Below are 16838 nucleotides of genomic sequence, written 5' to 3' on the forward strand. Positions count from 1 at the left end.
GGAGACACAGACACCAGCAGACACTACCAGCAGACACCAGCATCAGACACTACCAGCAGATACCAGCAGCAAACACTACCAGCAGACACCAGCAGCAGACACCAGCAGCAGACATCAACAGCAGATACCAGCAGCAGACATCGGCAGCAGACACTACCAGCAGACACAGACACCAGCAGCAGACACTACCGGCAGACACAAACACCAGCAGCAGACACAGACACCAGCAGGGCAGACATCAGCAGCAGAATCTACCAGCAGACATAGACACCAGCAGGGCAGACACCAGCAGCAGACATCAGCAGCAGAATCTACCAGCAGACATAGACACCAGCAGGGCAGACACCAGCAGCAGACATCAGCAGCAGAATCTACCAGCAGACATAGACACCAGCAGGGCAGACACCAGCAGCAGACATCAGCAGCAGAATCTACCAGCAGACATAGACACCAGCAGGGCAGACACCAGCAGCAGACATCAGCAGCAGAATCTACCAGCAGACATAGACACCAGCAGGGCAGACACCAGCAGCAGACATCAGCAGCAGAATCTACCAGCAGACATAGACACCAGCAGGGCAGACACCAGCAGCAGACATCAGCAGCAGAATCTACCAGCAGACATAGACACCAGCAGGGCAGACACCAGCAGCAGACATCAGCAGCAGAATCTACCAGCAGACATAGACACCAGCAGGGCAGACACCAGCAGCAGACATCAGCAGCAGAATCTACCAGCAGACATAGACACCAGCAGGGCAGACACCAGCAGCAGACATCAGCAGCAGAATCTACCAGCAGACATAGACACCAGCAGGGCAGATACCAGCAGTGGACATCAACAGCAGACACCAGCAGCAGACATCAGCAGCAGAATCTACCAGCAGACATAGACACCAGCAGGGCAGACACCAGCAGCAGACATCAGCAGCAGAATCTACCAGCAGACATAGACACCAGCAGGGCAGACTTAAAATATTCCAGGAAAACATCTGTGTGTTTGTTGTATTTAAAAGTTGTCTTGATGTGTGTGTGACGTCACCAGCAGTGAGGGGGGAGGCACCCCCCCTGAACCCCCTGAACCCTGAATCCCCCAACACAGTGACCACCTCTGTTAGTATTGATTCCCACGTACGCCCGTAACACACACACACACACACACACACACACACACACACACAGCACCGCACACACACACACACACACACACACACACACACACACACACACACACACACACACACACACACACACACACACACACACACACACACACACACACACACACACAACACACACACACACACAACACACACACACACACAACACACACAAACACACACACACACACACACACACACACACACACACACACACACACACACACACACACACACACACACACACACACACACACACACACACACATAGAAAGGAATGATCTCATCAACAGCAGCCAGCATGGTTTCAGGGACGGGAAATCCTGTGTCACAAACCTACTGGAGTTCTATGACATGGTGACAGCAGTAAGACAAGAGAGAGATGGGTGGGTGGATTGCATTTTCTTGGACTGCAAGAAGGCGTTTGACACAGTTCCACACAAGAGATTGGTGCAAAAGCTGGAGGACCAAGCAGGGATAACAGGGAAGGCACTACAATGGATCAGGGAATACTTGTCAGGAAGACAGCAGCAAGTCATGGTACGTGGCGAGGTGTCAGAGTGGGCACCTGTGACCAGCGGGGTCCCGCAGGGGTCAGTCCTAGGACCAGTGCTGTTTCTGGTATTTGTGAACGACATGACGGAAGGAATAGACTCTGAGGTGTCCCTGTTTGCAGATGACGTGAAGTTGATGAGAAGAATACACTCGATCGAAGACCAGGCAGAACTACAAAGGGATCTGGACAGGCTGCAGACCTGGTCCAGCAATTGGCTCCTGGAGTTCAATCCCACCAAGTGCAAAGTCATGAAGATTGGGGAAGGGCAAAGAAGGCCGCAGACGGAGTACAGTCTAGGGGGTCAGAGACTACAAACCTCACTCAAGGAAAAAGATCTTGGGGTGAGTATAACACCAGGCACATCTCCTGAAGCGCACATCAACCAAATAACTGCTGCAGCATATGGGCGCCTAGCAAACCTCAGAACAGCATTCCGACATCTTAATAAGGAATCGTTCAGGACCCCGTACACCGTGTATGTTAGGCCCATATTGGAGTATGCGGCACCAGTTTGGAACCCACACCTAGCCAAGCACGTGAAGAAACTAGAGAAAGTGCAAAGGTTTGCAACAAGACTAGTCCCAGAGCTAAGAGGTATGTCCTACGAGGAGAGGTTAAGGGAAATCAACCTGACGACACTGGAGGACAGGAGAGATAGGGGGGACATGATAACGACATACAAAATACTGAGAGGAATTGACAAGGTGGACAAAGACAGGATGTTCCAGAGATTGGACACAGTAACAAGGGGACACAGTTGGAAGCTGAAGACACAGATGAATCACAGGGATGTTAGGAAGTATTTCTTCAGCCACAGAGTAGTCAGTAAGTGGAACAGTTTGGGAAGCGATGTAGTGGAGGCAGGATCCATACATAGCTTTAAGCAGAGGTATGATAAAGCTCACGGCTCAGGGAGAGTGACCTAGTAGCGATCAGTGAAGAGGCGGGGCCAGGAGCTCGGACTCGACCCCTGCAATCTCAACTAGGTGAGTACAACTAGGTGAGTACACACACACACACACATACACACACACACACATACATACACACACACACACACACACGAGGATGAGGCAGGACTGCAAAGAGACCTGGAGAGGCTGGACATGTGGTCCAGTAACTGGCTTCTTGAATTCAATCCAGCCAAATGCAAAGTCATGAAGATTGGGGAGGGGCAAAGAAGACCGCAGACAGAGTATAGGCTAGGTGGACAAAGACTACAGACCTCACTCAGGGAGAAAGACCTTGGGGTGACCATAACACCGAGCACATCACCGGAGGCACACATCAACCAAATAACCGCTGCAGCATACGGGCGCCTGGCAAACCTGAGAATAGCGTTCCGATACCTTAATAAGGAATCGTTCAAGACACTGTACACTGTGTATGTTAGGCCCATACTGGAGTATGCAGCACCAGTCTGGAACCCACACCTGGTCAAGCACGTCAAGAAGTTAGAGAAAGTACAAAGGTTTGCAACAAGGCTAGTCCCAGAGCTCAAGGGAATGTCGTACGAGGAAAGGTTAAGGGAAATCGGACTGATGACACTGGAGGACAGAAGGGTCAGGGGAGACATGATAACGACATACAAGATACTGCGGGGAATAGACAAGGTGGACAGAGATAGGATGTTCCAGAGAGGGGACACAGGGACAAGGGGTCACAACTGGAAGCTGAAGACTCAGACGAGTCACAGGGACGTTAGGAAGTATTTCTTCAGTCATAGAGTTGTCAGCAAGTGGAATAGCCTAGCAAGTGAAGTAGTGGAGGCAGGAACCATACATAGTTTTAAGAAGAGGTATGACAAAGCTCAGGAAGCAGAGAGAGAGAGGATCCAGTAGCGATCAGTGAAGAGGCGGGGCCAGGAGCTGAGTCTCGACCCCTGCAACCACAATTAGGTGAGTACAATTAGGTGAGTACACACACACACACACAACACACACAACACACACACACACACACACACACACAACACACACATCACACACACACAACACACACACACAACAACACACACACACAACACACACACACACACAACAACACACACACACACACACACACACACACACACACACACACACACACACACACAGCACAGCACAGCACACACACACAGGAATGAGGATCTTCCTGCAGGAGGTTCAGTGGGAACAGGAGTTGGTAGGAAAATCAGTAAAAGAAATGATGGAATATGTAACAACAAAATGCAAGGAGGCAGAGGAAAAGTTTGTTCCCAAGGGAAACAGAAATAATGGGAAGGACAGAGCAAGCCCCTGGTTTACCCGACGGTGTAAGGAGGCAAAAACTAGGTGCTCTAGAGAATGGAAAAAGTACTGAAGGCAAAGGACTCAGGAGAATAAAGAGATTAGTCGACGAGCCAGAAACGATTATGTACAGATAAGGAGGGAGGCCCAGCGGCAGTATGAAAATGACATAGCATCGAAAGTCAAGTCTGACCCGAAACTGCTGTATAGCCACATTAGGAGGAAGACAACAGTCAAAGACCAGGTGATAAGGCTGAGGAAGGAAGGTGAGGAGCTCACAAGAAATGACCAAGAAGTATGTGAGGAGGTCAACATGAGATTTCAGGAAGTATTTACAGTGGAGACAGGAAGGACTCTGGGAAGACAGAACAGAGGGGGACACCAACAAGGGATATACCAACAAGTGTTGGATAAATTACACACAAGTGAGGAGCAGGTGGAGAAGCTCCTAAGTGACCGTGATACCTCAAAGGCGGTGGGACCGGACATCTCTCCATGGGTCCTTAGAGAGGGAGCAGGGACACTACATGTGCCACTAAGCAAAATCTTCAACACTTTGTATAGTATGCAAAGTCTTGGGAAAGATTATCAGGAGGAGAGTGTTGGAGCACCTGGAGCAGAACAAGATTATAAAAGACAGCTAGCATGGATTCATGGAAGGCAAATCCTGTGTCACAAACCTACTAGAGTTTTATGACAAGGTAACTGAAATAAGAAATGAGAGGGAGGGGTGGGTTGATTGCATTTTCTTGGACTGCAAGAAGGCCTTCAACACAGTTCCTCACAAGAGATTAGTACAGAAGCTAGAGGATCAGGCGCGTATAACAGAAAGGGCACTGCAATGGATCAGAGAATACCTAACAGGGAGGCAGCAGCAAGTCATGGTCCGTGATGAGGTATCACAGTGGGCGCCAGTGATGAGCGGGGTCCCACAGGGGTCAGTCCTGGGACCAGTGCTATTCTTGGTATATGTGAACGACATGATGGAAGGGATAGACTCAAAAGTGGCCCTGTTTGCAGATGACATGAAGTTAATGAGGAGAATTAGATCAGATGCAGACCAGACAGGTCTACAAAGAGACCTGGACAGGCTGGATGTGTGGTCCAGAAACTGGCTCCTAGAATTTAACCCTGCCGAATGCAAAGTCATGAAGATCGGAGGAGGGCAAAGAAGACCGCAGACAGAGTATAGGCTAGGAGGCCAAAGGCTGCAAACCTCACTCAAGGAGAAAGACCTAGGAGTGAGTATAATACCGAGTACATCGCCAGAAGCACACATTAACTAGATAACTGCTGCGGCATATGGGCGCCTGGCAAACCTGAGAATAGCGTTCCGGTACCTCAGTAAGGAATCGTTCAAGACTTTATACACTGTGTACGTCAGGCCCATACTGGTGTATGCAACACCAGTTTGGAAGCCACATCTGGTCAATCATGTCAAGAAATTAGAGAAAGTGCAAAGGTTTGCAACAAGGCTAGTTCCAGAACTAAGGGGAATGTCCTATGAAGAAAGGTTAAGGGAAATCGGTCTGACAACACTGGAGGACAGGAGGGTCAGGGGAGACATGATAACGACATACAAAATACTGCATGGAATAGACAAGGTGGACAGAGACAGGATGTTCCAGAGATGGGACACAGAAACACGGGGTCACAGTTGGAAGCTGAAGACTCAGATGAGTCAAAGGGATGTTAGGAAGTATTTCTTCAGTCATAGAGTAGTTAGGAAGTGGAATAGTCTGGCAAGCGATGTAATGGAGGCAGGAACTATACATAGTTTTAAGACGAGGTATGATAAAGCTCATGGAGCAGGGGGAGAGAGGACCTAGTAGCGGTTGGTGAAGAGGCGGGGCCAGGAGCTGAGTCTCGACCACTGCAACCACTATTAGGTGAGTACAATTAGGTGAGTACATGCACACACACACACACACACACACACACAAACACACACACACACACACACACAAACACACACACACACACAGCTCATGGAGCGGGGAGAGAGAGGGCCTAGTAGCAACCGGTGAAGAGGCGGGGGCCAGGAGCTAGGACTCGACCCCTGCAACCACAAATAGGTGAGTACAAATAGGTGAGTACACACACACAGTTTGGAACCCACACCTAGCCAAGCACGTGAAGAAACTAGAGAAAGTGCAAAGGTTTGCAACAAGACTAGTCCCAGAGCTAAGAGGTATGTCCTACGAGGAGAGGTTAAGGGAAATCAACCTGACGACACTGGAGGACAGGAGAGATAGGGGGGACATGATAACGACATACAAAATACTGAGAGGAATTGACAAGGTGGACAAAGACAGGATGTTCCAGAGATTGGACACAGTAACAAGGGGACACAGTTGGAAGCTGAAGACACAGATGAATCACAGGGATGTTAGGAAGTATTTCTTCAGCCACAGAGTAGTCAGTAAGTGGAATAGTTTGGGAAGCGATGTAGTGGAGGCAGGATCCATACATAGCTTTAAGCAGAGGTATGATAAAGCTCACGGCTCAGGGAGAGTGACCTAGTAGCGATCAGTGAAGAGGCGGGGCCAGGATCTCGGACTCGACCCCCGCAACCTCAACTAGGTGAGTAGTACACACACACACACACACACACACACACACACACACACACACACACACACACACAGCACACACACAGCACACACACAGCACACACACAGCACACACACACACAGCACACACACAGCACACACACAGCACACAACACACACACGCACACACACAAAACAAGAGAGAGAGAGAGAGAGAGGGGGTGTACACACCACCTTGGTTTGCTGAAAGCCAACCTAGGTGGTGAGTACACCAACAAGTGCTGGACACACTACACACAATCGAGGAGGTGAAGAGGCAGCTAAAGTGAACTAGATACTTCAAATTTGATGGGGCCGGATATCTCTCCATGGGTCCTGAGAGAGGGAGCAGAGGCACTGTGTGTACCACTAACAACAATCTTCAGCATATCTATTATAACAGGGCAACTATCGAAGGTGTACAAGACAGCAAATGTAGTCCCAATTTTTAAGAAAGGAGACAGACAGTCAGCATTAAACTACAGACCAGTGTCACTGACATGTATAGTATGCAAATTCATGGAGAACATTATTAATAGAAGAGTGGTGGAGGACCTAGAAGAGTTGTGAAGTACCTAGAAGAGTTGTGGAGCACCTAGAAAAGTGGTGGAGCATCTAGAAGAGTGGTGGAGCACCTAGAAGAGTGGTGGAGCACCTAGAAGTGTGGTGGAGCACCTAGAAGAGTGGTGGAGCACCTAGAAGTTTGGTGGAGCACCTAGAAGAGTGGTGGAGCACCTAGAAGAGTGGTGGAGCACCTAGAAGAGTGGTGGAGCACCTAGAAGAGTTGTGAAGTACCTAAAAGTGTTGTGAAGTACCTAGAAGAGTTGTGAAGTACCTAGAAGAGTTGTGAAGTACCTAGAAGAGTTGTGAAGTACCTAGAAGAGTTGTGAAGTACCTAGAAGAGTTGTGAAGTACCTAGAAGAGTTGTGAAGTACCTAGAAGAGTTGTGAAGTACCTAGAAGAGTTGTGAAGTACCTAGAAGAGTTGTGAAGTACCTAGAAGAGTTGTGAAGTACCTAGTGTTCTTCAGACTGCAAAACATATAGAAACAATGGGGTTGCATTCCTCAGACTGAAAAACGTATGGGAATAATGGGGTTGCATTCTTCAGACTGAAAAACATATGGGAATAATGGGGTTGCATTCTTCAGTCTGAAAAATATATGGGAATGGGGTTGCATTCTGCAGACTGAAAAATGTATGGGAATAATGGGGCTGCATTCTCCAGACCTCAAAACTATAATTCATTTGTTCAATGTGAGAAAGATATGTACAGTTCAGGACATTTATTAGAGATGTTTTGCCACGAGTAACTACTATTATCTCTGTATTAGGACTGAAGAAGCCATTGAGTGCAAAACGTCTCCCATAATAAATGTCCTGAACTGTACAGAGGTACCTCGAGTTACGAACTTAATTCGTTCCAGAAGGCTGTTCAAGTGTCGATACCGAACGAATTTGATTCCATAAGGAATAATGTTAATTAAATTAGAGTGTTTCAGACCCCCAAAAATACACTTACAAAAGCACTTACAAAAATACACTTACATAATTGTTCAAGTTAAGAGCTGTTCGAAACTCGAGGTACCACTGTAATTGTCTTTTTCCACATCTTGCTATTATTGCCATACCACACAAAGTAAAGTAAATGGTCATAGCTATGACCATAAATTTTTAAAGGGAGTGTACTAGTAAGCCAGTGGAAGGCCTCGGTCAGATGACCAGAAGCCCCAGTGGCAGGTCATCATATGGCTAAGACCCGTGTCAGGAAACACTGGTCCTGTTTCCTGACGAACCTTTCCTAACCTAATTACACAAAGTACATTAGTTAAAAAGTGGTTAAAGAATACAGTAGTTCCCCAATATCTGCAGGGGATGTGTTCCAAGACCTTCTGTGGATGTCCAAAACCACAGATAGTAGTGAATTCTATGTATGTCATTTTTGTTTACATACATACCTATGCTAAAGTTTAATTGATAAATTATGCACAATTAGTGGAGAATTAGCACTTTTTTACTGATGGGAAACACTTCAGGGCTTCTCATAGAGGCTTTGTAGAACTGTCACCATCACTACTATTGCACCTTGGGGTCGTTATTAACCCTTAAACTGTCCAAACGTAGATCTACATTCACGTGCGTAGCGCTCTGACCTTTATTTTCCCCATTTGAAAGCATGTAAAAAAAAACGTACATTCGGAGCCCCCCGCACATGGACGTAGATCTACGTTTGGACAGTTTAAGGGTTAAGCAAAATTAAGGGTTATTTACAGGCCACAGTAAACCATGGATAACTGAAACTGTAGAAACTGAATTTGCAGATATGGGGGGGGGGTCTACTGTACTGTAATGTTGAGTATCCAGGTGGTTGGTGGTCTTGTGTCTTACAACCTTTCCAATGATTTTTATGATGTGCAATGTTAGTGCTATTGAGCTGTAATTCTTTGCAATTAATTTACTGCCACTTTTGTGAAGCAGATTTGAAAAATATCGACTACACTATTACCTTCAAATTGAGTTCAGGTTATTTAACATATAGAAGTGAGTTTGGATGGGCAGCTATGGACCCATTCCTCATTTTTTTCCACTGACATATTGAGAATTACTCATGGCACAAGCCCTCATCTTTGCCTCGTCTCTACTTGACTGAATCACTGATTCTCAAACCGCAAACACTGGTGCTGTCTCTGTGATCACATGTGCTGCCCTCCACGCAAAGAATGGGCAGAACTGAGCTATCCACTTAGAAAAAATATTTAGCTTTCTCCTCAAGATAAAAAAGATGGCACACATTGTGTCTAGATTTAAAAAAAGATGATAGAGCAGACATGGCTACTGAAATATGGCTTTGACAAGGGTTGTAAAAATATTGAAAAAAGCCAATGGAAATTCCACTCCCACATGCAGTAATGGAAATGACCTAAATTTAAATTGTATAATATTGAAAATACTAGTAACCATATGCCAACCCATAACCCTTAAAACAATCTCGATAAAAGCGTTTATCGTAATTCCTAAATTTATTGTCACAGCCACTTAAAAACTGTATATATAAGCAATCAATTATTGCATTATTAGTCTTAAGATAGGTCTAAATTTGCCTCAAATGCTCTACATTCTTAGGGGCTTTCTACAAGCATGAGCCTGGCCCATGGCCAAACTCTGGGAGTAGAAAGACTCCGGCATATCAAAGGTATATCAAGGGTATATTAAAGGTATTCAAGTGTATATCAAATTCAAATTCAAATTCAAAGTTTATTCTCTGTAAGGATTACAATGCTGAGTTTACAGAATTTGGTTATTGTGTGGTTTACATGTAGTAAAATAATGATTACAGAGTGTACCACTAGAACACCTAGCATGGCTAGGCATTTCGGGCAGACTTAGTTTAATTCTTAATTTTAAAGTTGTATTACAAATTATGAGGTAAGTTGGTATTATGGCTAAGTGACTAAATACTAGTTTGTGAGTTTAGCAATGTGAATGCTTTTGTTTTGGCACAGTACATAGTTTCAGTATTGGAGTATCACAGGATTCATTATTTTAAGATTGAGATTAATATTTCTGTTTATGGTCAAATGGGTGAGTGAGTGTAAGTGTGAACCACCAGGTGGTATTCGTGTAGTTAGTTGACGGGGTGTATCAGGGAGATAAGATGTTTTCTAATGGTAGTTTTGAAGGTGATGAATGTGTCTGCAGTTCTAGAGTTCTCAGGTAGGGTGTTCCAGATTTTAGGGCCTTTGACATACATTGAATTTTTGTAAAGGTTTAGTCGGACACGGGGAATGTCATAGAGATGTTTGTGTCTGGTGTTATGCCTGTGGGTTCTGTCACAAATATCAAGAAAGTGTTTTAGGTCAAGGTTGATATTCAGGTTGGTATTCAAGTGTATATCAAAGGTATTCAAGTGTATATCAAAGGTATTCAAGTGTATATCAAAGGTATTCAAGTGTATATCAAAGGTATTCAAGTGTATATCAAAGGTATTCAAGTGTTTATCAAAGGTATTCAAGTGTATATCAAAGGTATATCAATGGCTAAATATATCTGTACAAACATAATATCATGCTAAAAGAAAGAATCTACTTTTTAACCTTTAATTTTATATTTTATATTTGTATGGAGCCTGGTCCATGGCCGGGCTTGCACAGTAGACAAACTCTCGAAACTCTTCAAAGGTATCTTCAACTGTATTTCTTGTATTCCTTGTGTTTTTTAATTTGGTTTTACCTGTTGTCTTCAACGTAATATTGAATCTCATATTTTACCAGATTTACATTCGTAGATGACTCACGAACTCTAAATTTGCCTATGGTACAGCATTGTCACTTCATGAGATGATTCACGAACTCTAAATTTGTGTATGGTACAGCATTGTCACTTCATGAGATGATTCACGAACTCTAAATTTGCATATGGTACAGCATTGTCACTTCATGAGATGACTCACGAACTCTAAATTTGTGTATGGTACAGCAGCGTCACTTCATGAGATGACTCACGAACTCTAAATTTGCATATGGTACAGCAGCGTCACTTCATGAGATGATTCACGAACTCTAAATTTGCATATGGTACAGCATCGTCACTTCATGAGATGACTCACAAACTCTAAATTTGCGTATGGTACAGCAGCGTCACTTCATGAGATGACTCACGAACTCTAAATTTGCATATGGTACAGCATCGTCACTTCATGAGATGACTCACGAACTCTAAATTTGCATATGGTACAGCATCGTCACTTCATGAGATGACTCACGAACTCTAAATTTGCATATGGTACAGCATCGTCACTTCATGAGATGACTCACGAACTCTAAATTTGCGTATGGTACAGCATCGTCACTTCATGAGATGACTCACAAACTCTAAATTTGTGTATGGTACAGCATCGTCACTTCATGAGATGACTCACAAACTCTAAATTTGTGTATGGTACAGCAGCGTCACTTCATGAGATGACTCACAAACTCTAAATTTGCGTATGGTACAGCAGCGTCACTTCATGAGATGACTCACGAACTCTAAATTTGCATATGGTACAGCATCGTCACTTCATGAGATGACTCACGAACTCTAAATTTGCGTATGGTACAGCATCGTCACTTCATGAGATGACTCACGAACTCTAAATTTGCGTATGGTACAGCAGCATCACTTCATGAGATGACTCACGAACTCTAAATTTGCGTATGGTACAGCAGCGTCACTTCATGAGATGACTCACGAACTCTAAATTTGCGTATGGTACAGCATCGTCACTTCATGAGATGACTCACGAACTCTAAATTTGTGTATGGTACAGCAGCGTTACTTCATGAGGTGTCCCATGATCCTGGTAGAGGATTTGTCATTCAGTGCATGTGAATAACTTTTCCTCAGTTGCTGTATTGCCTTCATTCCCTAGTTCTATTTAACCCCTTTGAGTTTAGTGCTTCTCAGTGATGTTAATTCTAAGGCAGTATTATGTACAGTGTGTATGACTGAATTAAAAAAAAATGTAGATTTGTTAACTGTTTATGGCTGCAGTCGGAGTTCCGTGCCACGGAAAGTTACGATTTAATTTTATTTTTCAGGCTAAAACAGCGGCCATGGTGGTGTTAAACCGATATTCTTACCCTGCTGCTGCTGCTGCCGCCGCCGCTGCTGCTGCTGCCGCTGCTGCTGCTGCCGCCGCTGCTGCTGCCGCCGCCGCTGCTGCCGCTGCCACTACATGTACTATATTCACGGTTAGTTTTTTGCGCTTGTGGAGTACAGCATCTGCAGATCCTGTTTTCCAGTTTCACTTATCTCTTCAAAGCTTAAGAGAAACTGTGAAGTGCTTCTTATCAGTGAAAGAGTGATAATTCTCCAGTTGTTGTGCATAATTTATTTATTTAACTTTATAATAGGTATTTATAGGACTTATAGGGTTTGCTACTACAGTGGACCCTCGAGTTTCGGCATCCTTGACTTTCGTGAAATTCGACCTTCAGCGAGTTTTTTTGGAAAAATTTGGCCTCGAGTTTCGTGAAAAAACTCGTGTTTTGGCAACCGTCCGATACCCATCCGCCTGTCACCGCACACACAAAGCCAATCTCCCACGCCATTCACGCTCAGTGTGCCATTGTTTACCAACACGTGACCATCACCCCGCGGGTTCATACGTAATAATCCATTGTTTTTTGTGATTACAACTGCTAAATAAGTCACCATGAGCCCAAGGAAAGAAAGAAAGTGAGGAACATGATCGAATTCAAGAAGGAAATGCTTGAAAAATATGAGAGTGGAGTGCGTGTTACAGAGCTTGCCAGGATGTATGGCAAGCCCCATTCAACCATCACTTCGATCGTGGCAAAAGGAAAGGAAATAAATTGTGCTGTTGTTGCAAAAGGGGTGGATATGCTGACAAAAAGGAGATCACAAATCCTCGAAGAAGTGGAGAGGTTATTATTGGTGTGGATTACCGAAAAAGAGTTAGTAGGAGATAGTGTTACGCAGTTGATAACATGTGAAAAGGCAAGGCAGTTGCATGACGATCTCGTAAAGAACATGCCTGCAACAAGTGGTGATGCTTGTGATTTTAAGGCCAGCAAAGGTTGGTTTGAGAGATTTAAGAAGCGTAGTGGCATTCACAGTGTGATAAGGCATGGTGAGGCTGCCAGTTCTGACAAAAAAGCAGCTGAGAAGTTTGTACAGGAGTTTAAGGAGTGCATAGACACTGGAGAATTCAAACCCCAGCAAGTGTTTAATTGTGACGAAACAGGCCTCTTCTGGAAGAAAATGCCAAAGAGGACCTACATCATGCAGGAGGAAGCGGCACTCCCAGGACACAAGCCTGTGAAACACAGGCTTACTCTCATGTTTTGTAGTAATGCTATTGGGGATTTTAAAGTGAAGCTTTACTGGTGTATCACTCTGAAAATCCCAGAGTGCTCAAGAAATACAGTGTCGCCAAGAGTAACTTGTGTGTGATGTGGAAGGCTAACAGTAAGGCATGGGTCACAAGGGGAATTTTCCTAGACTGGTTTAATGAAGTGTTTGGCCCCAGTGTGAAGAAATACCTCCTGGAAAATAAATTGCCACTCAAGTGCCTCCTGGTAATGGACAATGCTCCTGCTCATCCTCCAGACTTGGAAAAGCAAATAGTGGAGGAGTTTAGTTTCATCACGGTGAAGTTCTTGCCTCCTAATACCACTCCTCTCCTCCAGCCCATGGACCAGCAGGTCATTTCAAACTTCAAAAAACTCTACATCAAAGCAGTGTTTCAGAAGTGCTTTGAAGTGACCTCAGACACTGAATTGATCCTAAGAGAGTTCTGGAAAGATCACTTTAATATCCTCCATTGCATAAACCTTATAGGTAAGTCTTGGGAGGGAGTGACTTCCAGGACTTTGAGCTCTGCTTGGAGAAATTTGTGGCCAGATTGTGTACAAGAGAGGGATTTTGAAGGGTTTGTGGCTGACCCTAAGGAACCTATGCCAGTTGTGGAAACTATTGTGGCATTGGGGATGTCCCTGGGGTTGGAGGTGAGTGGTGAGGATGTGGAAGAGTTGGTGGAGGACCACAGGGAAGAGCTAACCACTGAAGAACTGCAAGAGCTTCATCTGCAACAGCAACAGATCACAGCTCAGGAAACTGCTGCAGAGCAGGAGGAAGAGAGATGGAGGAAGGTGCCTTCTTCAAAGATTAAGGGCATTTGTGGAAAGTGGACTGAAGTGCAAACATTTATGGATGAACTTCACCCTAACAAAGCTGTTGCAGGCCGTATTGGCAACATGTACAATGACAATATTGTGTCCCACTTCAGGAAAATCTTAAAAAAACGCCAGAAACAGGCCTCTCTGGACAGATATTTTGTGCGACAGGGGCCCAGTGACTCTCAAGCTAGTCCCATTGGCATAAAAAGAAGAAGGGAAGTAACCCCAGATATGGACTTCATACCTGAAGTCCTAATGGAAGGAGATTCTCCTTCCAAAAAATAGTGTACACCTTCCTCCTATCCCCTCCTCCCGTCTTCCATCCACGCAGAAGTCTTCAGTAAAGGTAAGTGTAATGTTATTATTATTTATTTTAAACGCATGTACTTGATTTCTGATTGTTTTCATTATGTAAATCTTTATTTAATTTGAAAAAAATATTTTATTTTAATATTTTTGGGTGTCTGGAACGGATTAATTTTATTTCCATTATTTCTTATGGGGAAAATGATTTCGAGTTTCGTGAATTTCAACCTTCGGCGGGCTCTCTGGAACGGATTAATCACAAAACTCGGGGGTCCACTGTATTTGTGATTTCGGTATCCACGGCAGGTCCCAGGAACGTACCCCCACAGATATGGGGTCGTACTATACTTGTAGGTATGTAGGTGTAATGTTTGTCAGGAAACAGGACAAGTGTTAGGTTAGGTAAGATTTGTCAGTAAACAGGACAAGTGTTAGGTTAGGTAAGATTTGTCAGTAAACAGGACAAGTGTTTCCTGACACGGGTTTTAGTCATATAATGACCCACAGCTGGAGCTTTTGGTTATCTGACCGAGGCCTTCCACTGGCTTACCACTCCACCCCTTCAGAAATCATGGTTATGATTATAACTATTAGTACTATTAGTAATACAGTGGACCCTGGAGTTTCGGCAGCCTCGACTTTTGTGAAATTCGACCTTCGGCAAGTTTTTTTGGCAAAATTTGGCCTCAAGTTTCGTGATTAGACTCGTGTTTCGGCGACCGTCTAGTACCCATCCACCCGTCACCGAGCACACCAAGCCAGTCTCCCATGCCATTCACGCTCAGTGTGCCATTGTTTACCAACACGTGACCATCACCCCGTGGGTTCATACAATACATTTCATAATAATCCATTGTTTTTTGTGCTTGCAACTGCTGAATAAGTCATCATGGACCTAAGGAAAGCTAGTGCAAGCCCTTTGGTAAATAAAGTGAGGAACACAATCCAGAGGGATTTTGAAGGGTTTGAGGCAGACCCTGTCCCTGCCGACCCTCTGCCTGTTGTGGAAGGTGTTGTGGCATTGGGCAAGTCCATGGGGTTGGATGGGAGTGACAGAGATGTGGAAGAGTTGGTGGAGGACCACAGGGAAGAGCTAACCACTGACGAACTGCAAGAGCTTCATCTGGAACAGCATCAGGCCACAGCCGAGGAACTTGCTTCAGAGGAGGAGGAAAAGAGAGTGAAGGAGGTTCCTTCTTCAGTGATTAAGGACATGTGTGGAATGTGGAATGAGTTGCAAAGTTTTGTTGAAAAGTATCACCCTGACCAAGCTGAAACAAGCCATATCTGCAACATGTACAGTGACAGTGTTGTGTCCCACTTCAGGGAAATCTTAAAGAAACACAAGAAAAATACCTCTCTGGATAGATATTTTGTGCGCCAGGGGTCCAGTGAATCTCAAGTTGTTCCCAGTGGCATTAAAAGAAGAAGGGAAGTAACCCCAGATAAGGACTTGCTACCTAAAGTCCTAATGGAAGGAGATTATCCTTCTAAACAATAGTGAACACCTTCCTCCTATCCCTCCTCCCATCTTCCATCCACCCAGAAGTCTTCAGCAAAGGTAAGTGTAATGTTATTATTATTTTTTATATGCATGTACTGTACTTGATTTCTCATTGATTTCAGTATATAAATCTTTATTTAATTTGAAAAAAAAAATTATTTTAATATTTTTGAGTGTCTGGAACAGATTAATTTTATTTCCATTATTTCTTATGGGGAAAATGGTTTCGAGTTTTGTGAATTTTTACTTTCAGCAGGCTCTCTGGAACGGATTAATCACGAAACTCGGGGGTCCACTGTAGTTTGGTACTTTTAGTACTGACACATGTAATGATGTTACTTGGAGGAGTGGTAATGCTTGTACGTACACTTGTTGCTTGTAATGGTGATATGTACATTCTTGACATAAAGCAAATTGTTCTATTTGGTTTTTGGTTAGGCTATATTAGTTTAGGTTAAATTAGGTTAAGTTAGGATAAATTGAGTTAGGTTAAGTTAGGCAAGGTCAGTTTAGGTTAAGTTAGGTTAAATTAGGTTAAGTTAGGTTAAATCAGGTGATATCAGAAAGTGAAATGAGCTGGGGGTGAGCATAACATCAATCATGTCATCAGAAATACACATAAATCATATAACGTCAGAAGTGTCAGCAGGTTCAGTGGACGTCGGAACAGCATTTAGGACCTTGAGTGGAGAGCCCTTCAGAACCTTATAAATAAATAGGTCAGTCATTGAGTACTTGACCCCAGCATGGAGCCCACACCAGGCTTGGTCACAG

At 44.3% G+C, this 16838-nt stretch overlaps 1 protein-coding gene across 3 annotated transcripts in view; it reads left to right on the plus strand.

The window, feature by feature from the left end:
* Positions 1 to 16838, plus strand: part of shn (schnurri) — a 98520-nt gene that overhangs the window by 44215 nt on the left and 37467 nt on the right. For 2 of the 3 annotated variants that reach the window (XM_070079819.1, XM_070079817.1), the window contains exon 2: positions 12152 to 12304. The gene's annotated coding sequence lies outside the window, so the exon portion shown is untranslated. The remainder of the gene's footprint in view (positions 1 to 12151; positions 12305 to 16838) is intronic. The other variant, XM_070079818.1, reaches the window with a different exon arrangement.

Source organism: Cherax quadricarinatus, unplaced genomic scaffold (assembly GCF_038502225.1).
Source record: "Cherax quadricarinatus isolate ZL_2023a unplaced genomic scaffold, ASM3850222v1 Contig23, whole genome shotgun sequence".
In the NCBI taxonomy this organism is placed as follows: Eukaryota; Metazoa; Arthropoda; class Malacostraca; order Decapoda; family Parastacidae; genus Cherax; species Cherax quadricarinatus.